The 16,910-nt window shown below is 44.4% G+C and overlaps 2 protein-coding genes across 5 annotated transcripts in view; one reads left to right on the top strand and one right to left on the bottom strand.

Annotated features, from left to right (window-relative positions):
* BCL2L11 (BCL2 like 11) overlaps positions 1 to 16,910 on the bottom strand; it is a 93,679-nt gene that overhangs the window by 63,645 nt on the left and 13,124 nt on the right. The window lies entirely within an intron of this gene.
* Positions 1 to 16,910, top strand: part of LOC310674182 (uncharacterized protein) — a 276,582-nt gene that overhangs the window by 255,108 nt on the left and 4,564 nt on the right. The window lies entirely within an intron of this gene.

Raw genomic sequence — 16,910 nt, 5'->3', positions numbered from 1 at the left:
TGAAGACTTTGCTTTCTACCCAGGGTTTTCCTGACCCATGAAGCTGGACCCCATTTTATGTCATTGAAACCTCAGAAATTTAGTTTTATATGCTTTTGTGTGTTTAAATATTGGTTGCATTTGCATTTTTGTTTTAATGTTTTGAATATATATGTTTGTTTCTAGACTTACAGCTGTGTTGGTCTGCCGCAGTCGAAACAAAATAAAAAAATTCCTTCCAGTAGCACCTTAGAGACCAACTAAGTTTGTCACTGGTATGAGCTTTTGTGTGCATGCACACTTTTGTGTGCATGTATCTGAAGAAGTGTGCATGCACACGAAAGCTCATACCAATGACAAACTTAGTTGGTCTCTAAGGTGCTACTGGAAGGAATTTTTTTATTTTGTTTTTAGACTGTACATCATCACTGTGTCATCCAAACCCTAAACCAGGGGTCAACAAGTTTTTTCAGCAGGGGGCTGGTCCACTGTCCCTCAGACCTTGTGGGGGGTTGGACTAATTTTCTTTTGGGGGGGGGGAGGAAAATGCAAGAGCATCACGAGCCCCAGTGGCTGCTTACCTGTGTCTTGTAAGCGGCAGGGGCTGGTGGCAGCGGCGGCAGAGGGACGATGCGAAAGGGCTCCGGAGAGGGGCTGCTTAAAATGGCGGCCACTCAAGCGCTGCTGCTGCTAATACCAACAAAGCCCAGCCCCCTTCCTCCTCTAGGCAGGGCGGGGAGAAGCCAGGAGGAGGGAGGGAGGAGGCGCTGGCGCTGGCACCATCTGAGGGAGCGGGAAAGAAGGCGCACACTGGCAATCCATGCAGCGATTCCCTGACCGTCCATGGGCCAGATCCAGAAGGCAATTGGGCCTGATCCAGTTTACTGACCCATGCCCTAAACTGTGGTTAATGTTAAAGGTGCTTTGTTGAAACATGGCAGCTCCATAAGAGATGGTTTAAAGTTGAGTTGTTTCAAACAAAACACAGTTAACATTTACCAGAGTTTGTTGGGTTTGGACAACACAAGAAGCTGCAGTAAACTAAACTGGAAACATACGGTAATCTACCCAGCTCTCCCTTGTGGCTGCATTGGAGTTGTGTGTGGGATGCTCAAGCCTGAGGTTCACTGTAGCTCATTGTTGTCACACTAAACTATGGTTTAGCAAGATGTCCACACTGGGACACGGTGCAGACAGGAAAAAGCTGGCTGTACCAATGCTCTGATTCAGTAAAGGCAACTTCATATGTAAGGTTAGAGCCCCTGGTGTGAGACAGATGATGAAAATTACATCATTTAATTGCATTTGCCAAACTTTATATTACAATACAAACACATAGTCATATCCTGCTCTTGCATGGGGCTCTCAGGGACTGATCAGATCCATTACCCTTATATCCAGCAATGCATCCAAAACTATTTCACACGTCTTATATCCCGAGGTGAGAAAAGATTGACATAGATTTCAAATGGTTCCATATGACAATGACACTTTCTAACATTTCCTAAACACATTTTGCTTTCTCAAATCTCGCAAGATATCACACATACTGAAACAAGTTATGGTACAGCGTAAAGAAGGGTGGATTTTTCTTTTCTTAATTTTTTTTTTTAATGGGGACAATAGTCAAATGCTCTTACTATTTTCTCCTAACAGCTTGTTTTGGTTTCTGTGTGGGTGGCTCATGTGAGCCAAAATGTTATGGGGTAAATGTTTTGTGAGTGGAGAACAGATTGTCCTTTACAAGCTGAAATTTGAAAAATTTGCATTTTAACTATATTGTCAAGGGTAAAAAAAAAATAACAGTGGCTACTTCTTAACCTGCTGACATATAGTAGCTGTTCCTCATATGAGAAGGACTGAAACTCAAAAGGAGAATAACAGATTATATAAACTAGAGCTAGTCGCTAGTTTTTCAAACTTAGAAGTACAGTCTACAATATTCAACCTGTGAGTTTTCATTGTCCCCGCTACTTAGATCCCAACTCACACATTACAAAGAGAAAAGGTTGAGGTTTGCATGATGCGCTCAACAACATAGTAGGTTCCAGACTGGGTTACTGAAATGCGCTCTACATGGAGCTGCCCTTGAAGATGTCTTGGAAGCTTCAACTGGTCCAAAATGCAGCAGCCAGATTTCTGGTTGAGATTCCATTTCAAGCTCATATCCCTCTGTTTTAAAACAGCTGTACTGGTTGCCAGTTGGTTTCTTTTTTCTCTCCCCCCCCCCAGTTGCCAGTTGGTTTCTAGGTCCAATTCAAGGTGCTCAAATAGGCCTCAAATATCTGAAAGGCCAGCTCTTTCACTACAGATTTTCTTGGGTGCTAAGATCAGCAGAAGGGGCCTTCTTGGTTGTCCACCACGCTCAGAAGCTATGGGTGGCAGCGGCTCAGGAGAGGGCATCCTCTGTGGCAGCCCCATGTTGTAGAACTCCCTTCTCAGAGAGGAGCATCTAGAACCTTTGCTATACTGTTTTCATTTTATGCTCTTTTCCCTGGTCATTGAGAGGTATACTTTGGGGGTTCACCCTGTTCTTGTGATGTAATTTAAGAGTTTTAAACTATTTATTTTAAATGTTGTATTTTAAATTGACAGCAGTCACGAAATTAAAAGACGCCTGCTTCTTGGGAGGAAAGCAATGACAAACCTAGACAGCATCTTAAAAAGCAGAGACATCACCTTGCCAACAAAGGTCCGTATAGTTAAAGCTATGGTTTTCCCAGTAGTGATGTATGGAAGTGAGAGCTGGACCATAAAGAAGGCTGATCGCCAAAGAATTGATGCTTTTAAATTATGATGTTGGAGGAGACTCTTGAGAGTCCCATGGACTGCAAGAAGATCAAACCTATCCATTCTTAAGGAAATTGAAGAGTCAGACAGCTAAACAACAACAACAACAACAATTTTAAATTGCTGTGAACCTCTCTGGGACCTTAGGTTGAAGGGTGTAAAATAATAATAATAATAATAATAATAATAATAATAATAATAATACAGCACCATTTGATACACATGTGGCCTGCCAAAAAAATGGACTGTGTGGTCTAAGAGGGTGGTCTAAAATAGCTGATGATAATCATAACAAAACTAACAATAAATGAAATGACTTTATGTTGAACTTGTATGAAATTGTGTATTCCTTCATTGCTTGCCCTGTCTCCGCTACACTTTTGGGTGCCTAAAGAAGTAATCAAGATATCAAGAAGGTCCTCCTACACTGCAATCCTATTCACATCTACTCAGAATTAAGTCCTTTTGAATTCAATAGGGCTCACACCCACATAAGTAGTTATGGGATTGCAGCCTTATTTCGACTGAATGACCTAGAAAACCTGAGTTATTTAAAGAGGGTTGCCCATGAAGTGTTCAGAAATTTCAATTAGCGCAAAGCACTGAAACCACAATGTTGATGGGAGCTAGCTAGGCAATTCAGTTCCACCTCACCATTTCTACATGATTTGCATTGGCTGCCGATTTGTTTTGGAGCTCAATTCAAGGTGCTGGATTTAACCTTTAAAGCCCTTCCGGAGATGGGATTCCATTTGTTTTATTCTGTTTTTATTGCTGTGTGTGAGCTGCTTTGTGTTTCTTTGTGAGAAAGAATTGGAACAGATTTTTAAAAAATAAATAATATAAACAAAACAAGCACTAACAACCTGTTTTGCATCCTCCGTGCCAAATAGGCCCCTGGCTGCACCTAGAAAACCAGCAGATCAGGGATGAAGCGTAGGCCAGGTTCCCTTCTCCCTAACATCTTGTGTTTCACGTGGAATGAACTTTTTGTACGGATAAGCATTTGACCAAGTAACCCCCTTCAGCAGTCTGCCGTGACACAATCTAGTCACATGCTTAACACCTCAGTGAGAACAAGACCTTTGTCTGAAGTGGTGTTAGTGGTTGTGGTGGTTACAGACTTTCCCTCCGATTTAATTTTAGGAGCAGAAAACAGCAAGAGAAGGTCACCGCCATCTCTTCACATCTGCAATCTATTTGCAATGAGTCGAACCAGTGCTCCTCTGTCAAAATACCTCCCTTCCCTCCAACCACATTCTTCCATGGTGACTCAGGTCAGCTATTCTCTTGGAACAAATCCATTCTGATGCTGTCCTTGTCTCTACTGGAAATGAATTCAGATATGAAGTCAAATGTTTATTTTGAAATGGCATCTCAGAAACCACGTGACTGAAACTGGACTTTACCCAGTGTGACAAAAACAACAACTTTGTTCAACGGCAAGGTGGACCTTGAAATGATGATCCTGGGATATTTCCATCTGAATGAGTAGAAGCATCACATGGTAGATTTTCCTAGCTGTGTCTTGACCCAGCCCTGAAAGGGTATTCGGACTCACAGACATTAGCAGTGGAGGGCAAGTGGGGCACTGCCTCACCGACCTCATTCTGCCCTAAGCCAGTCTCCACCTGCCTGGTTTTCTGCTTACAATTGGTCTAGGGCAGCCTTTCTCAACCTTGGGTCCCCAGGTGTTGTTGGACTACAACTCCCATCATCCCTGACCACTGGTCCTGCGAGCTGTGGATGATGGGAGTTGTCGTCCAGCAAAATATGGGGACCCAAGGGAGTAGAGCTCTCATCAGCTTTTTCCTCCTCCTCATAAAACTTAGCAGGGGGGAGGGAGACAAAACTAGAAATATTTGGCGCTGTCTGTCATTGGCTCTGGCTCCACCTACTGTTGGTCTTCCCAACTTCCACCGGAACAGTCTCGAATGGGCACCAGCCACCATTGCACCACAGGCCCAAAATTCATCCTGTGCTGAAATATTCATTAATTTTATAATGAATGATTTTAGAGTGTTGTTTGTACTGCTTTATTGTTGTTAGCCGCCCTGAGCCCGGCTTCGGCTGGGGAGGGCGGGATATAAATAAAAATTATTATTATTATTATTATTATTATTATTATTCAGCTTATCGAGTTTTTACCCTATTTAGGGAGATGGGTAGAACAAAAATATGTCAAATAAATGAGCTATTTTCAGGTGGGTGATAAAATATGAAGTTTGGGGTGGTGCGAATGAGGCTTAATACTTTGAAAAGAGGCAGCATGTGTGTGTGTGTGTGTTTCCATATGGATTTCCCTTCTTAGTAGGCCAAGCTTTTTATAGATGTGTCACGACAATCTCCGCTGTAAGGTGACGAATGTGAAGAATGTCAAGGTCAGCTCTTTTTGCACTGTTATTTTCCGCTCACATGAATATGGCTTGATAGTGCATACTGGCTTGTACTTGACCTCCGTGGTTTCTCTGCGTTCTGTTGTTATTTATTTACCGCCCAGAGCAGTGACTGCTAAGAAAACAAAACAACCACTGTTGTTGCTTCAAGCAGTGGTAGATCTACAAACAACAGCCCTGTGCCGTGGCAAAATGCTCCAGTGGGAATGATATTAGAATCGTAGAGTCGTAGAGTTAGACGGGACCGTAAGGGTCATCTGGTCCACCCCCCTTGCAATGCAGGAATCTTTTGCCCAATGTGGGGCACGAACCCACAACACTAATCTTAAGAGTCTTATCTTCTTAACCAACTGAACTATGTAATGTTACAAAAGCTGGGTACCTGCCAAATGGTGGCAAGAGCCCATGGTGTCCCGGGCACACACACAGGGTCTGTGCCCCTTTGGAGAACAGAAGACAAGGTGGAGACCACTGTGCTTTAAGAAATATGGTTTAGTTACCTATTTACACCTTCATTCCGCATGGAGGAAGTCTGCCTCCCTCCAAGATTTTTTAAAAATAATATTTTATTAATTTCCCAAAAATAACAAAAATAAAACAACAACAATACAAATTCATAACCATATCTAGTAAAATTGACTTCCCCCAATCCCTTCCCTGGTTCTGTTTTATAGCATCATACCGCATGTCCAATGTAATTTAAAAACCATGGATATTACTCATTGTCCATTCATAAAGTCATTACAAGTAGTTCTAGAATCCTGCTAATGTATTAATCTGTGTACATTGCTTCTGTATATATGCAATGAAGTCCTTCCAATCTTCTTCAAATTCATTGTCATCTCCCCTCTTAATTTCATTGTCAATTTTGCCATTTCAGCATATTCCATTAATTTAACTTGCCTCTCTCAAAGGTTCCTCTTCCTCCTTCCTCCTTCCGAGAAAAGCCCTGCTGAGAAACACACCCCATCACCTTGGCAAGCCTTCAAACCTCTGTGCCTCTTCACACGTCAGAGCAGCGGGTTCTTTTGCATTGGCAGTGAGCCTTAACGGCCCTAGCTTGGCCAGGCTGGTTTGCACAAACCAGGCCAGGAATTTCCTGTCTGGCACAGCTCTGTAGTTTGTGTCTCTTAATCCATACCCCACTTAATCAACATCCTTGCATTTATTCATTCCTAGAGTTTAGGAGGATCCCACCCCCCAGATCCACAGCACCTTCACAAAAGGACAGTTTTCCACAACTGTAACAGATCAGCAAATACTACAGTGATACAAATACATTTTCCTATGTGAAGGTTTTAATGTTTGATGTTTTTATATATGCTGTAAGCCGCCCAGAGTGGTGGGGTATAATAATAATAATAATAATAATAATAATAATAATAATAATAATAATAATAAAATGTTTAGGGGGATCCCCCTCACCCATATCTGTAACAGTATATTACATCAAAAAGCATTTTGGAGAGATTGCCATGTAGTTGGGCTGCTGTTTTTTGGGGGGTAGTTTCCCCCCATATTTTTAAAAAAGGTAAACCCTCTGCTGCCTCTCAGTAAGGCCTCCCCAAATAAAATATTTGCCTCCACCCACCTTAAAGTGGTCCCAAATGTCTCACCTTTTGTGGGAAAGGTGAATCCCATGAAAGCGGGAGATAATAATAAAAATAAGAATAAGAATAAGAATAAAAATAGGGTGTTAGGTGCAAACCTGTCAGGGTTCAACCCTGAGTCCAACACTGGGTCCAACCTCCCTGCCTCAGGCCCAAAGGTTCCCAGATCAGCTGCCTGGGTTCCTGGCGGTCTCTCAGACAACCCCCTCTCATTTCCCCTAGGGCCACAGAAGCAGAGAAGATGGCAAGCCGGTCAAGAACTTCACAGTCACCTCCAAGTGCTGGGCGAGTTGCACACGAGGCTGTTTGGGAGGAGAGGAAAGTGCATGGAAACTGTTACTCTGATCAAGCTTGGATGACAGCCAGGAAGAGACGGATCCTGCAGCTTCTATATAAACTCCTAGTCTGGTGTGTGGTGTGTGGGTTTAAGCAACTACTCTTCCAAAGCAACTACTCTATTCCGAACTTAAAAATGGAAAGCGTAATGCTGGTGGTCAACAAAAGAGGTTTAAAGACTGTCTCAAGGCAATTTTTTAAAAATGAAGTATAAACACCAACAATTGGGAAACACTGGCCTGCGAGCGCTCCAATTGGAGAACAGCCTTTACCAAAGGTGTCATGGGCTTTGAAGATGCTCAAACTCAGGATGAAAGAGAGAAACGTGCTAAGAGGAAGGCACGCTTGGCAAATCCACACCATGATCAACTCCCGTCTGCAAACCAATGTCCCCACTGTGAAAGGACATGTGGGTCCAGAATTGGCCTCCACAGTGACTTACGGATTCATTGTTAAAACTGTGTTTATAGAAGACTATCTTACTCGGCTACGAATGATCGCCAAAGAAGAAGAAGGGTATTGGGGATTTTCACTCCATGAGGGATAAACTACAAGTCCGACTGAAATCCATACTACTTACTTTGGCATAGACATGAATAGGATTTCCCTGCAAAGTCCACAGAGGCCACTCATCCATGCTCCTTGTTTGTCTCTTTGGAGGGGAGCTAATCCTCCAGGGTTTTAATAGGACCCAAGGTACACGCCATCAGTTGCTAACTCCTAACTTATAATAATTGAGCCTTGTACTATGATATGGAGTCTAGATCAACTCCTGTTGTTTATTCTGGGTACATACATAGAATCATAGAATCATAGAGTTGGAAGAGACCACAAGGGCCATCGAGTCCAACCCCCTGCCAAGCAGGAAACACCATCAGAGCACTCCTGACATATGGTTGTCAAGCCTCTGCTTAAAGACCTCCAAAGAAGGAGACTCCACCACACTCCTTGGCAGCAAATTCCACTGTCGAACAGCTCTTACTGTCAGGAAGTTCTTCCTAATGTTTAGGTGGAATCTTCTTTCTTGTAGTTTGGATCCATTGCTCTGTGTCCGCTTCTCTGGAGCAGCAGAAAACAACTTTCTCCCTCCTCTATGTGACATCCTTTTATATATTTGAACATGGCTATCATATCACCCCTTAACCTCCTCTTCTCCAGGCTAAACATGCCCAGCTCCCTTAGCCGTTCCTCATAAGGCATCGTTTCCAGGCCTTTGACCATTTTGGTTGCCCTCCTCTGGACACGTTCCAGTTTGTCAGTGTCCTTCTTGAACTGTGGTGCCCAGAACTGGACACAGTACTCCAGGTGAGGTCTGACCAGAGCAGAATACAGTGGCATTATTACTTCCCTTGATCTAGATGCTTTACTCCTATTGATGCAGCCCAGAATTGCATTGGCTTTTTTAGCTGCCGCGTCACACTGTTGGCTCATGTCAAGTTTGTGGTCAACCAAGACTCCTAGATCCTTTTCACATGTACTGCTCTCAAGCCAGGTGTCACCCATCTTGTATTTGTGCCTCTCGTTTTTTTTGCCCAAGTGCAATACTTTACATTTTTCCCTGTTAAAATTCATCTTGTTTGTTTTGGCCCAGTTCTCTAATCTGTCAAGCTCGTTTTGAAGTGTGATCCTGTCCTCTGGGGTGTTAGCCACCCCTCCCAGTTTGGTGTCATCTGCAAATTTGATCAGGATGCCCTTGAGTCCATCATCCACGTCATTGATAAAGATGTTGAATAAGACCGGGCCCAAGACAGAACCCTGTGGCGCCCCACTAGTCACTCTTCTCCAGGATGAAGAGGAACCATTGATGAGCACCCTTTGGGTTTGGTCAGTCAGCCAGTTACAAATCCACTGAGTGGTAGCATAGTCAAGACCGCATTTTACCAGCTTCTTTACAAGAATATCATGGGGCACCTTGTCAAATGCCTTGCTGAAATCAAGGTAGGCTACATCCACTGCGTTCCCTTCATCTACCAGGCTTGTAATTCTGCCTGTTCTCCAGGAATTCTCAAAGATGACTGCCAGTGGTTCTGAGATCATATCTGCCAGTTCTTTTAATACTCTTGGATGCAGTTCATCTGGCCCTGGAGACTTGAATACATTTAAACTAGCCAAGTATTCTTGTACTATCTCCTTAGTTATTCTGGGCTGTGTTTCCTCTGCTGAATCATTTGCTCCAAATTCTTCAGGTCGGGCATTGTTTTCTTTATCGGAGAAGACTGAGGCAAAGAAGGCATTGAGGAGTTCAGCCCTTTCTGTGTCCCCTGTTTGCATTTCACCATCTTCTCCTCTGAGTGACTCCACTGTTTCTTTGTTCTTCCTTTTGCTACGAACATACCCATAAAAGCCTTTTTTGTTGCTTTTAACCTCTCTAGCAAGCCTGAGTTCATTCTGTGCTTTAGCTTTTCTGACTTTGTGTCTACACGTGCTGGCTATTTGTTTGAATTCCTCTTTGGTGGTTTCCCCCCTTTTCCATTTTTTGTACACATCCTTTTTTAATCTTAACTCAGTTAAAAGTTCTTTAGAAAGCCACCCTGGCTTCTTTAGGCACCTTCCATGTTTCCGTCTCATTGGTATTGCCTGAAGTTGTGCTTTTACTATCTCCCTCTTAACAAACTCCCAGCCATCATGAACTCCCTTTCCTTTTAGCATTACTGTCCATGGGATCTCACCCAGCACTTCCCTAAGTTTTATGAAGTCGGCTTTCTTAAAGTCAAGAAATTGAGTCCTAGTATGCTTGGCTGCTCCTTTCCGCTGTATAGTAAACTTCAGAAGAGCATGATCACTCTTCTCTCCCTTAATTTTGACCCAAAATTACAGTTGTAAGTGAAAGTATTCAACCCCCATTGCAAATCAGGTTTATTATCAAAATTTACAGGCTTTCAGCTGTTTGCAATGAGCAAATCAAACAAAAGCAATCGAAGTAGCTCAACGCAACAGATGCTGCAGACCAAGCCACTACCAGTCACAGTAAACAAGGTTGGCGATATGGACGTAATGGCTGCAGAAGGCAGCTTTGCATGTTACAGGATTATTGAGATAATATATATATATGAAGTTTTAGATCAACTTTCTGCAACCCCGATTTATTTATTTTTTTAACTACAATTCCCATCAGCCCTAACCAACATGGCCAATAGTCTGGGGTGATGGGAGTTGTAGTCCAACAGCATATGGAGGGCAACAGGTTGTGGGAGGCGGTGCAGGGTCAAAGCTAAGTATTGTGGTTAGTTCTAGATGTGAGTTTATTAGGATTTTAACAATTCCAAACAGTCAACATGAATCTCCTAGCCTGTCTTTGTATTTCTTCCTATTAAAATCCATGTACTTGAGAATCCAGTCATCATTTGAGATGGCAGACATATCTGCCGTTACCATGAGGCTGTCCAATGACACCTTATCAGTCTTTCTCTGGCTAGTTGTCACATTAGCACGACCCTCCAAGACATTTTGGAGGGGCGGAGGATTGCGTGTCACAGCTAGCAGACGTTGTAGGATTCACAGTGTCAATTACAGAGAGGGGAGGTGGATGAGCTGAGCACTCTGGGAATTGTGCTAGACCACAGCTGTTTTCGCCAAGCTTCTGGTAGACACCATGTCAAAGAACTCAGTGTTGTATTTTTCTAAATCCCATCTGATGAAACTGCCACAAGGCTGGCCTTCAAAGCAGCTATGGAGTTGTAAATGGCTGTGTCTTGACATGTATGATCAGATTTCAAAGCGAAGCACAGGACTAATGGCCAATTAGAACTGTTCCCTTTGGACATGGGCTCGCCCAAGCGATCATGTCAAATGAAACTTTAGAAGCTGAGGATTCTCCAAGCGGCTCTTTCTGTCTTTTCAGAGCTGTAGTGTTGACATTCTACAACATCTTATTGTTCCATTTGTGAAGGAAGGTGTCACAAAGCCTGTAACCGATCAACTTAAAAGAAAACTTTTCTAAAATTCAGACCCAACCTGGGAATGACTTTCGCACATGAGTACAGAAGTAGATTTACCTTTCCATGTTGACCACTGTATTCACGGTTCCTGTTAACTTCCTTCCCAAATGAAAAAGAACACCTCATTTTACGTGACCATGGTGGTGGTTGATATTGGCACCTTTCCCCATACAGATATGGGGCAACCAATTAGGGGAGCATGTCCACACCCTTTTGGGGTCCTGTCTTTTGGATATGGCAGCTACTTTGTGCTGTGCCACTCCACCAAGGTAGCCATTTTGTAATATGCCATGCTTCCGCAGCAGCCATTTTGTGACTTGCACCCACGGCATTTTCTCAGAATTCCTAATGTACCTGCAGCGATGGCCCAAAAAGGTTGCAAGCCCCTGGGGACATAAGCCCCACTGAACACAGTAGGTCTGATGTCTGTGTAAACATGTGTATTGTTAAGCAGAATGCATATGAAAAAGCAATACAGGCCTCCACACATGTTCAGTGGAGTTCAGTGCCTCCACACATGAAACCAAAATCATGTATATTGGGAGCACCCTGGAGGGGCCCAGCTGACAAACTATAGCTCCCAGACATCTTTGGCGGAAGCCATGTCACAGGGACTAAGGCCCCATCTGTACTAGACATCTAAAGCAGTATTGTGTCACTTCAGACAGTCATGGCTTCAGGGTGCTGAGAGTTGCTAGGAGACTTGCTATTCTCCTCACAGAATTACAGTTCTCATAGTGGTTTAACAGGCAGTCCCTTCTTTCCCTGGGAACGATGGGACTTCTATACAACTCTCATCATGCTTCACAAACTACAGTACCCAGCATAGGTGCCATCTCGCGCTGAAGACTGTGGGTGCCCACAATGAAGGACTTCAACTTTGCCCATTGATTTCATGGGGGCTCAGCCCCACAAGTATATTATTGTGGGCGCTGAAGCACCCACAGCCCCCTGGATTTGGCTCCAGAGGTACCCAGGATTCCATGGGGGAAGCTGTAACTGTTTAAAGTGGTACGGTACTGCTTTAAATGCATAGTGCAGGCAGAGACTGAGAGAGAACTTCAAGTTCTCACTGCGGCTCAAGGAAACGGTGACAATTTTACACTGCCCATGACCACGCTACAGTCCCAGGCTTTTTGGAAGTTCCCCGTTATCCATATACAGTTATTGCTGTATGCATGCAGTCTAACGCCCACGCTTGGCAGGGCTTTGGGCCACGCATAGAACTTCCATTACAAAAGTGTGAAAAGTGCTACCAGGTGATTCTTTCTGCTTGTTCTAGGATTTGTTCAGTTTTTCTTAATATCAAAAGCAACGGTCCTCGGAGTGTGTCACCGGTCTTTAGAGAGTAGGCTGATCACGTGACTTCTACTTTCTCTTTCCAGCTGCCACATAACATTAAAAGAAACTAACACTTAATGCTTTCCTTAATATTACTTTCCATATTTCTCCAGAGTTGCCATGGGAATATTAGGTGATCACGACTAGAAGAGAAAGTGATCTAAGAGGAAACCATTTCCCTATCTAGCCATTATTCATCATAATTAAATAGCAGAAAACTACTTTCGCTGCAACTGGCGTGGACACAGTTACCCCCCTCCCTCACTTTCCTCTTTTACTTTACCATTTGTTCGTTTTTAAAAAAAATCTAAGCCTCAACTCTTGATAGAGAGTATGGGCTCGAATTTTATATACAGCTAACATTACAGAACGGGTGGGGAACAATTTTCCAATCTGAGGGCTGTGTTTTGTGCCATCTTCTGGGGGCCACATGTCAGTGGTGGTCAGGGCCGGAAGCAAGGGTGTGTGCAGCGAGGAATGTACAGTTTATCTTCATACAGTAGGCTAGTTCCTCCTCCACATGCCCATCTTCATCCTCCACCCAGGCAATCAAAACAGCTAATCAGAATTTGAGGGCACATTTCAGTCAGGCAGACTGGGACGCGGGTGGCGCTGTGGGTTAAACCACAGAGCCTAGGACTTGCCGATCAGAAGGTTGGCGGTTCGAATCCCCGTGACGGGGTGAGCTTCAGGATGAGAACAGAAATCGTGCTTCGATGGCGTGGCGGCAACAGGAGGCCCCATTAGCTAAAGTGGTGCTTCAGGTTAAGAACAGTTTCAGGTTAAGAATGGACCTCCGGAACAAATTAAGTACTTAACCCGAGGTACCACTGTATATATGTGTGTCTATAGATCAGGAGTGGAAAGCTCGGTTCCTGCTCCTGCCAACCTAGCAGTTCGAAAGCATGTCAAAGTGCAAGTAGATAAATAGGTACTGCTCCGGCGGGAAGGTAAACAGCGTTGCCATGCGCTGCTCTGGTTCGCCAGAAGCGGCTTAGTCATGCTGGCCACATGACCTGGAAGCTGTACGCCGGCTCCCTTGGCCAATAAAGTGAGATGACCGCCGCAACCCCAGAGTCAGTCACAACTGGACCTAATGGTCAGAGGTCCCTTTACCTTTACCTTCAGTCAGGCAAAAACATGTTGCAAAATAGGGCCAGTGGCTTGGGGAGGGTTTTGAGGGCCTGATAAAAGAGGCCTGGAGGGGTTGCATTTGCCTGAGGCTCCCCACCCCTGCATTAGGGAAAGGATTTATAGACTACGCTCCTAGGAACACTGGGATTTTCCAGCAGCTGCTCAGGGGGTCCTGTGTATGAAGATTAGTAATGGATGATCAGCTTCCCGCAAAATACCCCCACAATCCAGGTGTATGCATGAAGGCTCACTTATATGGAATCAGGCCAGCTAGATAATAGGGGAATGGTGCATGCAAATAACTGCTTGGAATGCAATTTCCCTACCCAATGCACCAGCAGGACGTGGCCAAAGATTTGTGTCTATTGGTGGTTTGAAACTGGGGAGGGAAGATGGGAGTCCATCTGCATAACAGCTGATTGGCACTTTCCAGAATCGCATGCTGGGCTCCTGGCACAGTGCTGGTGATTGCACATAGGAAGATATGAGATGGCTTATTCACCTTTACAAATATTTCTCTAAAACGGTGGCCTCAGGCTTGGGGGGGGGGAACCCCAGCTTATAGTTTTTCATGTGCATCTCTATTTATCTGTCTGTGCTTTGGGTGGGGAACCTGAGAGTGGCCCTCAAAGTGTGCATTTATGTGCGGGAGAGAAATGGGGAGGGGTATTGAATAGAGTGGGGGACTATGCAATGCTGTAAACTGTCTGCCTCTGCCAAACGGTCATAGCTACTGATCGACTCTTACCAACAGCCTTTCATAGGAAAAGCTTTTCACTCCTGATCTACAGACACACATATATACAGCCAAAAGATAAAAGAAAGCGCTTCTTCGCACAGCGCATAGTTAGACTGTGGAACTTGATCCCATAGGAGGTAGTGACGGCCACCAACCTAAAGTTAAAGGTAAAGGGACCCCTGACCATTATGTCCAGTCGTTGCTGACCTTGCTTTATTGCTGACCTCGCTTTATTGCGGTGCTCATCTTGCTTTATTGGCCAAGGGAGCCGGCGTACAGCTTCCGGGTCATGTGGCCAGCATGACTAAGCCGCTTCTGGCGAACCAGAGCAGCGCATGGAAATGCCGTTTACCTTCCCGCCGGAGCGGTACCTATTTATCTACTTGCACTCTGATGTGCTTTCGAACTGCTAGGTTGGCAGGAGCAGGGACCGAGCCACGGGAGCTCACCCCGTCGCAGGGATTCAAACCACCGACCTTCTGATCGGCAAGGCCTAGGCTCTGTGGAAGTTGATCCCATAGGAGGTAGTGATGGCCACCAACCTAGATGGCTTTAAAAGAGGATTAGACAAATTCATGGAGGAAAGAGCTACCAATGGCTATTAGGCGTGATGGCGGTGCTGTGCCTCCAACAGCTGGAGGCAGCAGTACTTCTGAATACCTGTTTCAGCAAACCACAGGAGGGGAGAATGCTCTTGTGCTGATCACTGTGCGAACAGGATGCTGGCCTGGATAGGCCATTGGCCTGACCCAGCAGAGTCTTCTTACGATCTTCTATACCTTCAGAGACAGTGAATACTGGGACACGCCAGGAACTGTTTCCCATTTCACCAGTTGTTTGTATAAACCCAGTTTCAGTACTGTGGTACCTCAGGTTACATACGCTTCAGGTTACAGACTCCGCTATCCCAGAAATAATGCTTCAGGTTAAGAACTTTGCTTCAGGATGAGAACAGAAATCGTGCTCCAGCAGCGCGGCAGCAGCAGGAGGCCCCATTAGCTAAAGTGGTGCTTCAGGTTAAGAACAGTTTCAGGTTAAGAACGGACCTCCGGAACGAATTAAGTACTTAACCTGAGGTACCACTGTACTTTTTACATGCTGCAGCCTTAAGTCATATTTTGCAGGAATTCTCCAACAACTGCTCAAGTATCTTGACTGAACTTCCTTGCCCTTTTTTTGAGCTGTGTATGCTAGATCTTATCTTTCACAGAAGACAATCTCTCTCTCTCTCTCTCTCTCTCTCTGGAAACGGAAGGTGGCTTTATCCCAGGTCCCAGGTCTTCAAATTGTATTGGTGGCCTCTTTCGGGTTGCCTAAAAGGCCACCATTGTCAACAATGGACCATACCATAAACACACGTTTCGAAAGCTACACAGATTTCATTCTGAGCGATAACACCATGCAGAAAAGCAAGTGGCTCATGCCTCTCCAACCCATTGTGCTGTATCACCCAACAAAAAAAATCTCTCAAGCTTATCTCTGCAGATAAGAATCAGTTTAAGCCACATGCACTAAATGCAAGCTTAGGCTGAATCCTGTTTTTGCAGTTTGACCTTTAAGGCACTGCAGCAGTAGACCAAAGAAGTCTTTGAAAAATGCCATCTTTTAAAACATGCAGATGTTTTCAACACAAAGCCCAAGCACCACCTGCAATGCTTTCAAAAATTGTTAGTGAACCTTGATTTTTTTTTTTTTTTAAGGGGATTTTCTTCAGATAACCAAAGCTTTTGAGTGCACAGTGATGCTATAGCACTATATACAGTGGTACTTTTTAGCCCCGGTTGAGAAAGAGCCCTGAGGCTTCTCTGAGCTAAATGGCATTCAAACCACTACACACTTGTGAGATTAAGAGGGAGAGGCCTTCTCACTGAAAAAAGAACATAAGAACACGTGCAGAGGAAGACAACCGAGATGATCAAGAGTCTGGAAACCAAGCCTTGTGAGGAGACTGAGAAGTGATACGATAGCCATCTTCAAATATCTAAAGGGCTGTCTACATGGAAGATGGGGAACGCTTGCTTTCTGCTGCTCCAGAGGGTAGGACCCAAACCTATGGGTTCAAATTACAAGTACGGAGATTCCAATAAAACATAAGAAATAACTTTCCGGTGGTAGGAGCTGTTCAACAGTGGAATGGGTGACAGTGGAATGGGAAAGGTGGTGGACTTTCCTTCACTGGAGGTTTTCAAACCAGAGATTGGATGTTGGGAAACATTGAGGGCACAAGGAGAAGAGGACAACAGAGGACGAGATGGTTGGACAGTGTTCTCGAGGCTACCAGCATGAGTTTGACCAAACTGCAGGAAGCAGTGGAAGACAGGAGTGCCTGGCGTGCTCTGGTCCATGGGGTCACAAAGAGTCGGACACGACTAAATGACTAAACAACAACAACTGTATTGCTTGGGGTCCTTTCCAACTCTACAAGAGTATGATTCTATAATACTAATCAGAGCCTGCTGGATGAAGGCCAGCAGTCCATCTAATTCACAATCATGTTCTCATAGTAGCCAACCAGATGCCACATGCAACTTTAGTTCTCCTTAGAGAGGCTCATGTGGGGTCCCCTCTGTATTCTCTTCCCCCGTTTCATTTTTTAATATGAAAAAACATCATCATACATATATTTTATTGATTTTTAAAAGGAAAC

Source organism: Podarcis tiliguerta (genome assembly GCF_965153285.1).
Source record: "Podarcis tiliguerta genome assembly, chromosome: 3".
Classification (NCBI taxonomy): Eukaryota; Metazoa; Chordata; class Lepidosauria; order Squamata; family Lacertidae; genus Podarcis; species Podarcis tiliguerta.
The sequence above is the reverse complement of the archived record's forward strand: the minus strand, read 5'-3'. Positions and strand labels throughout refer to the sequence as shown.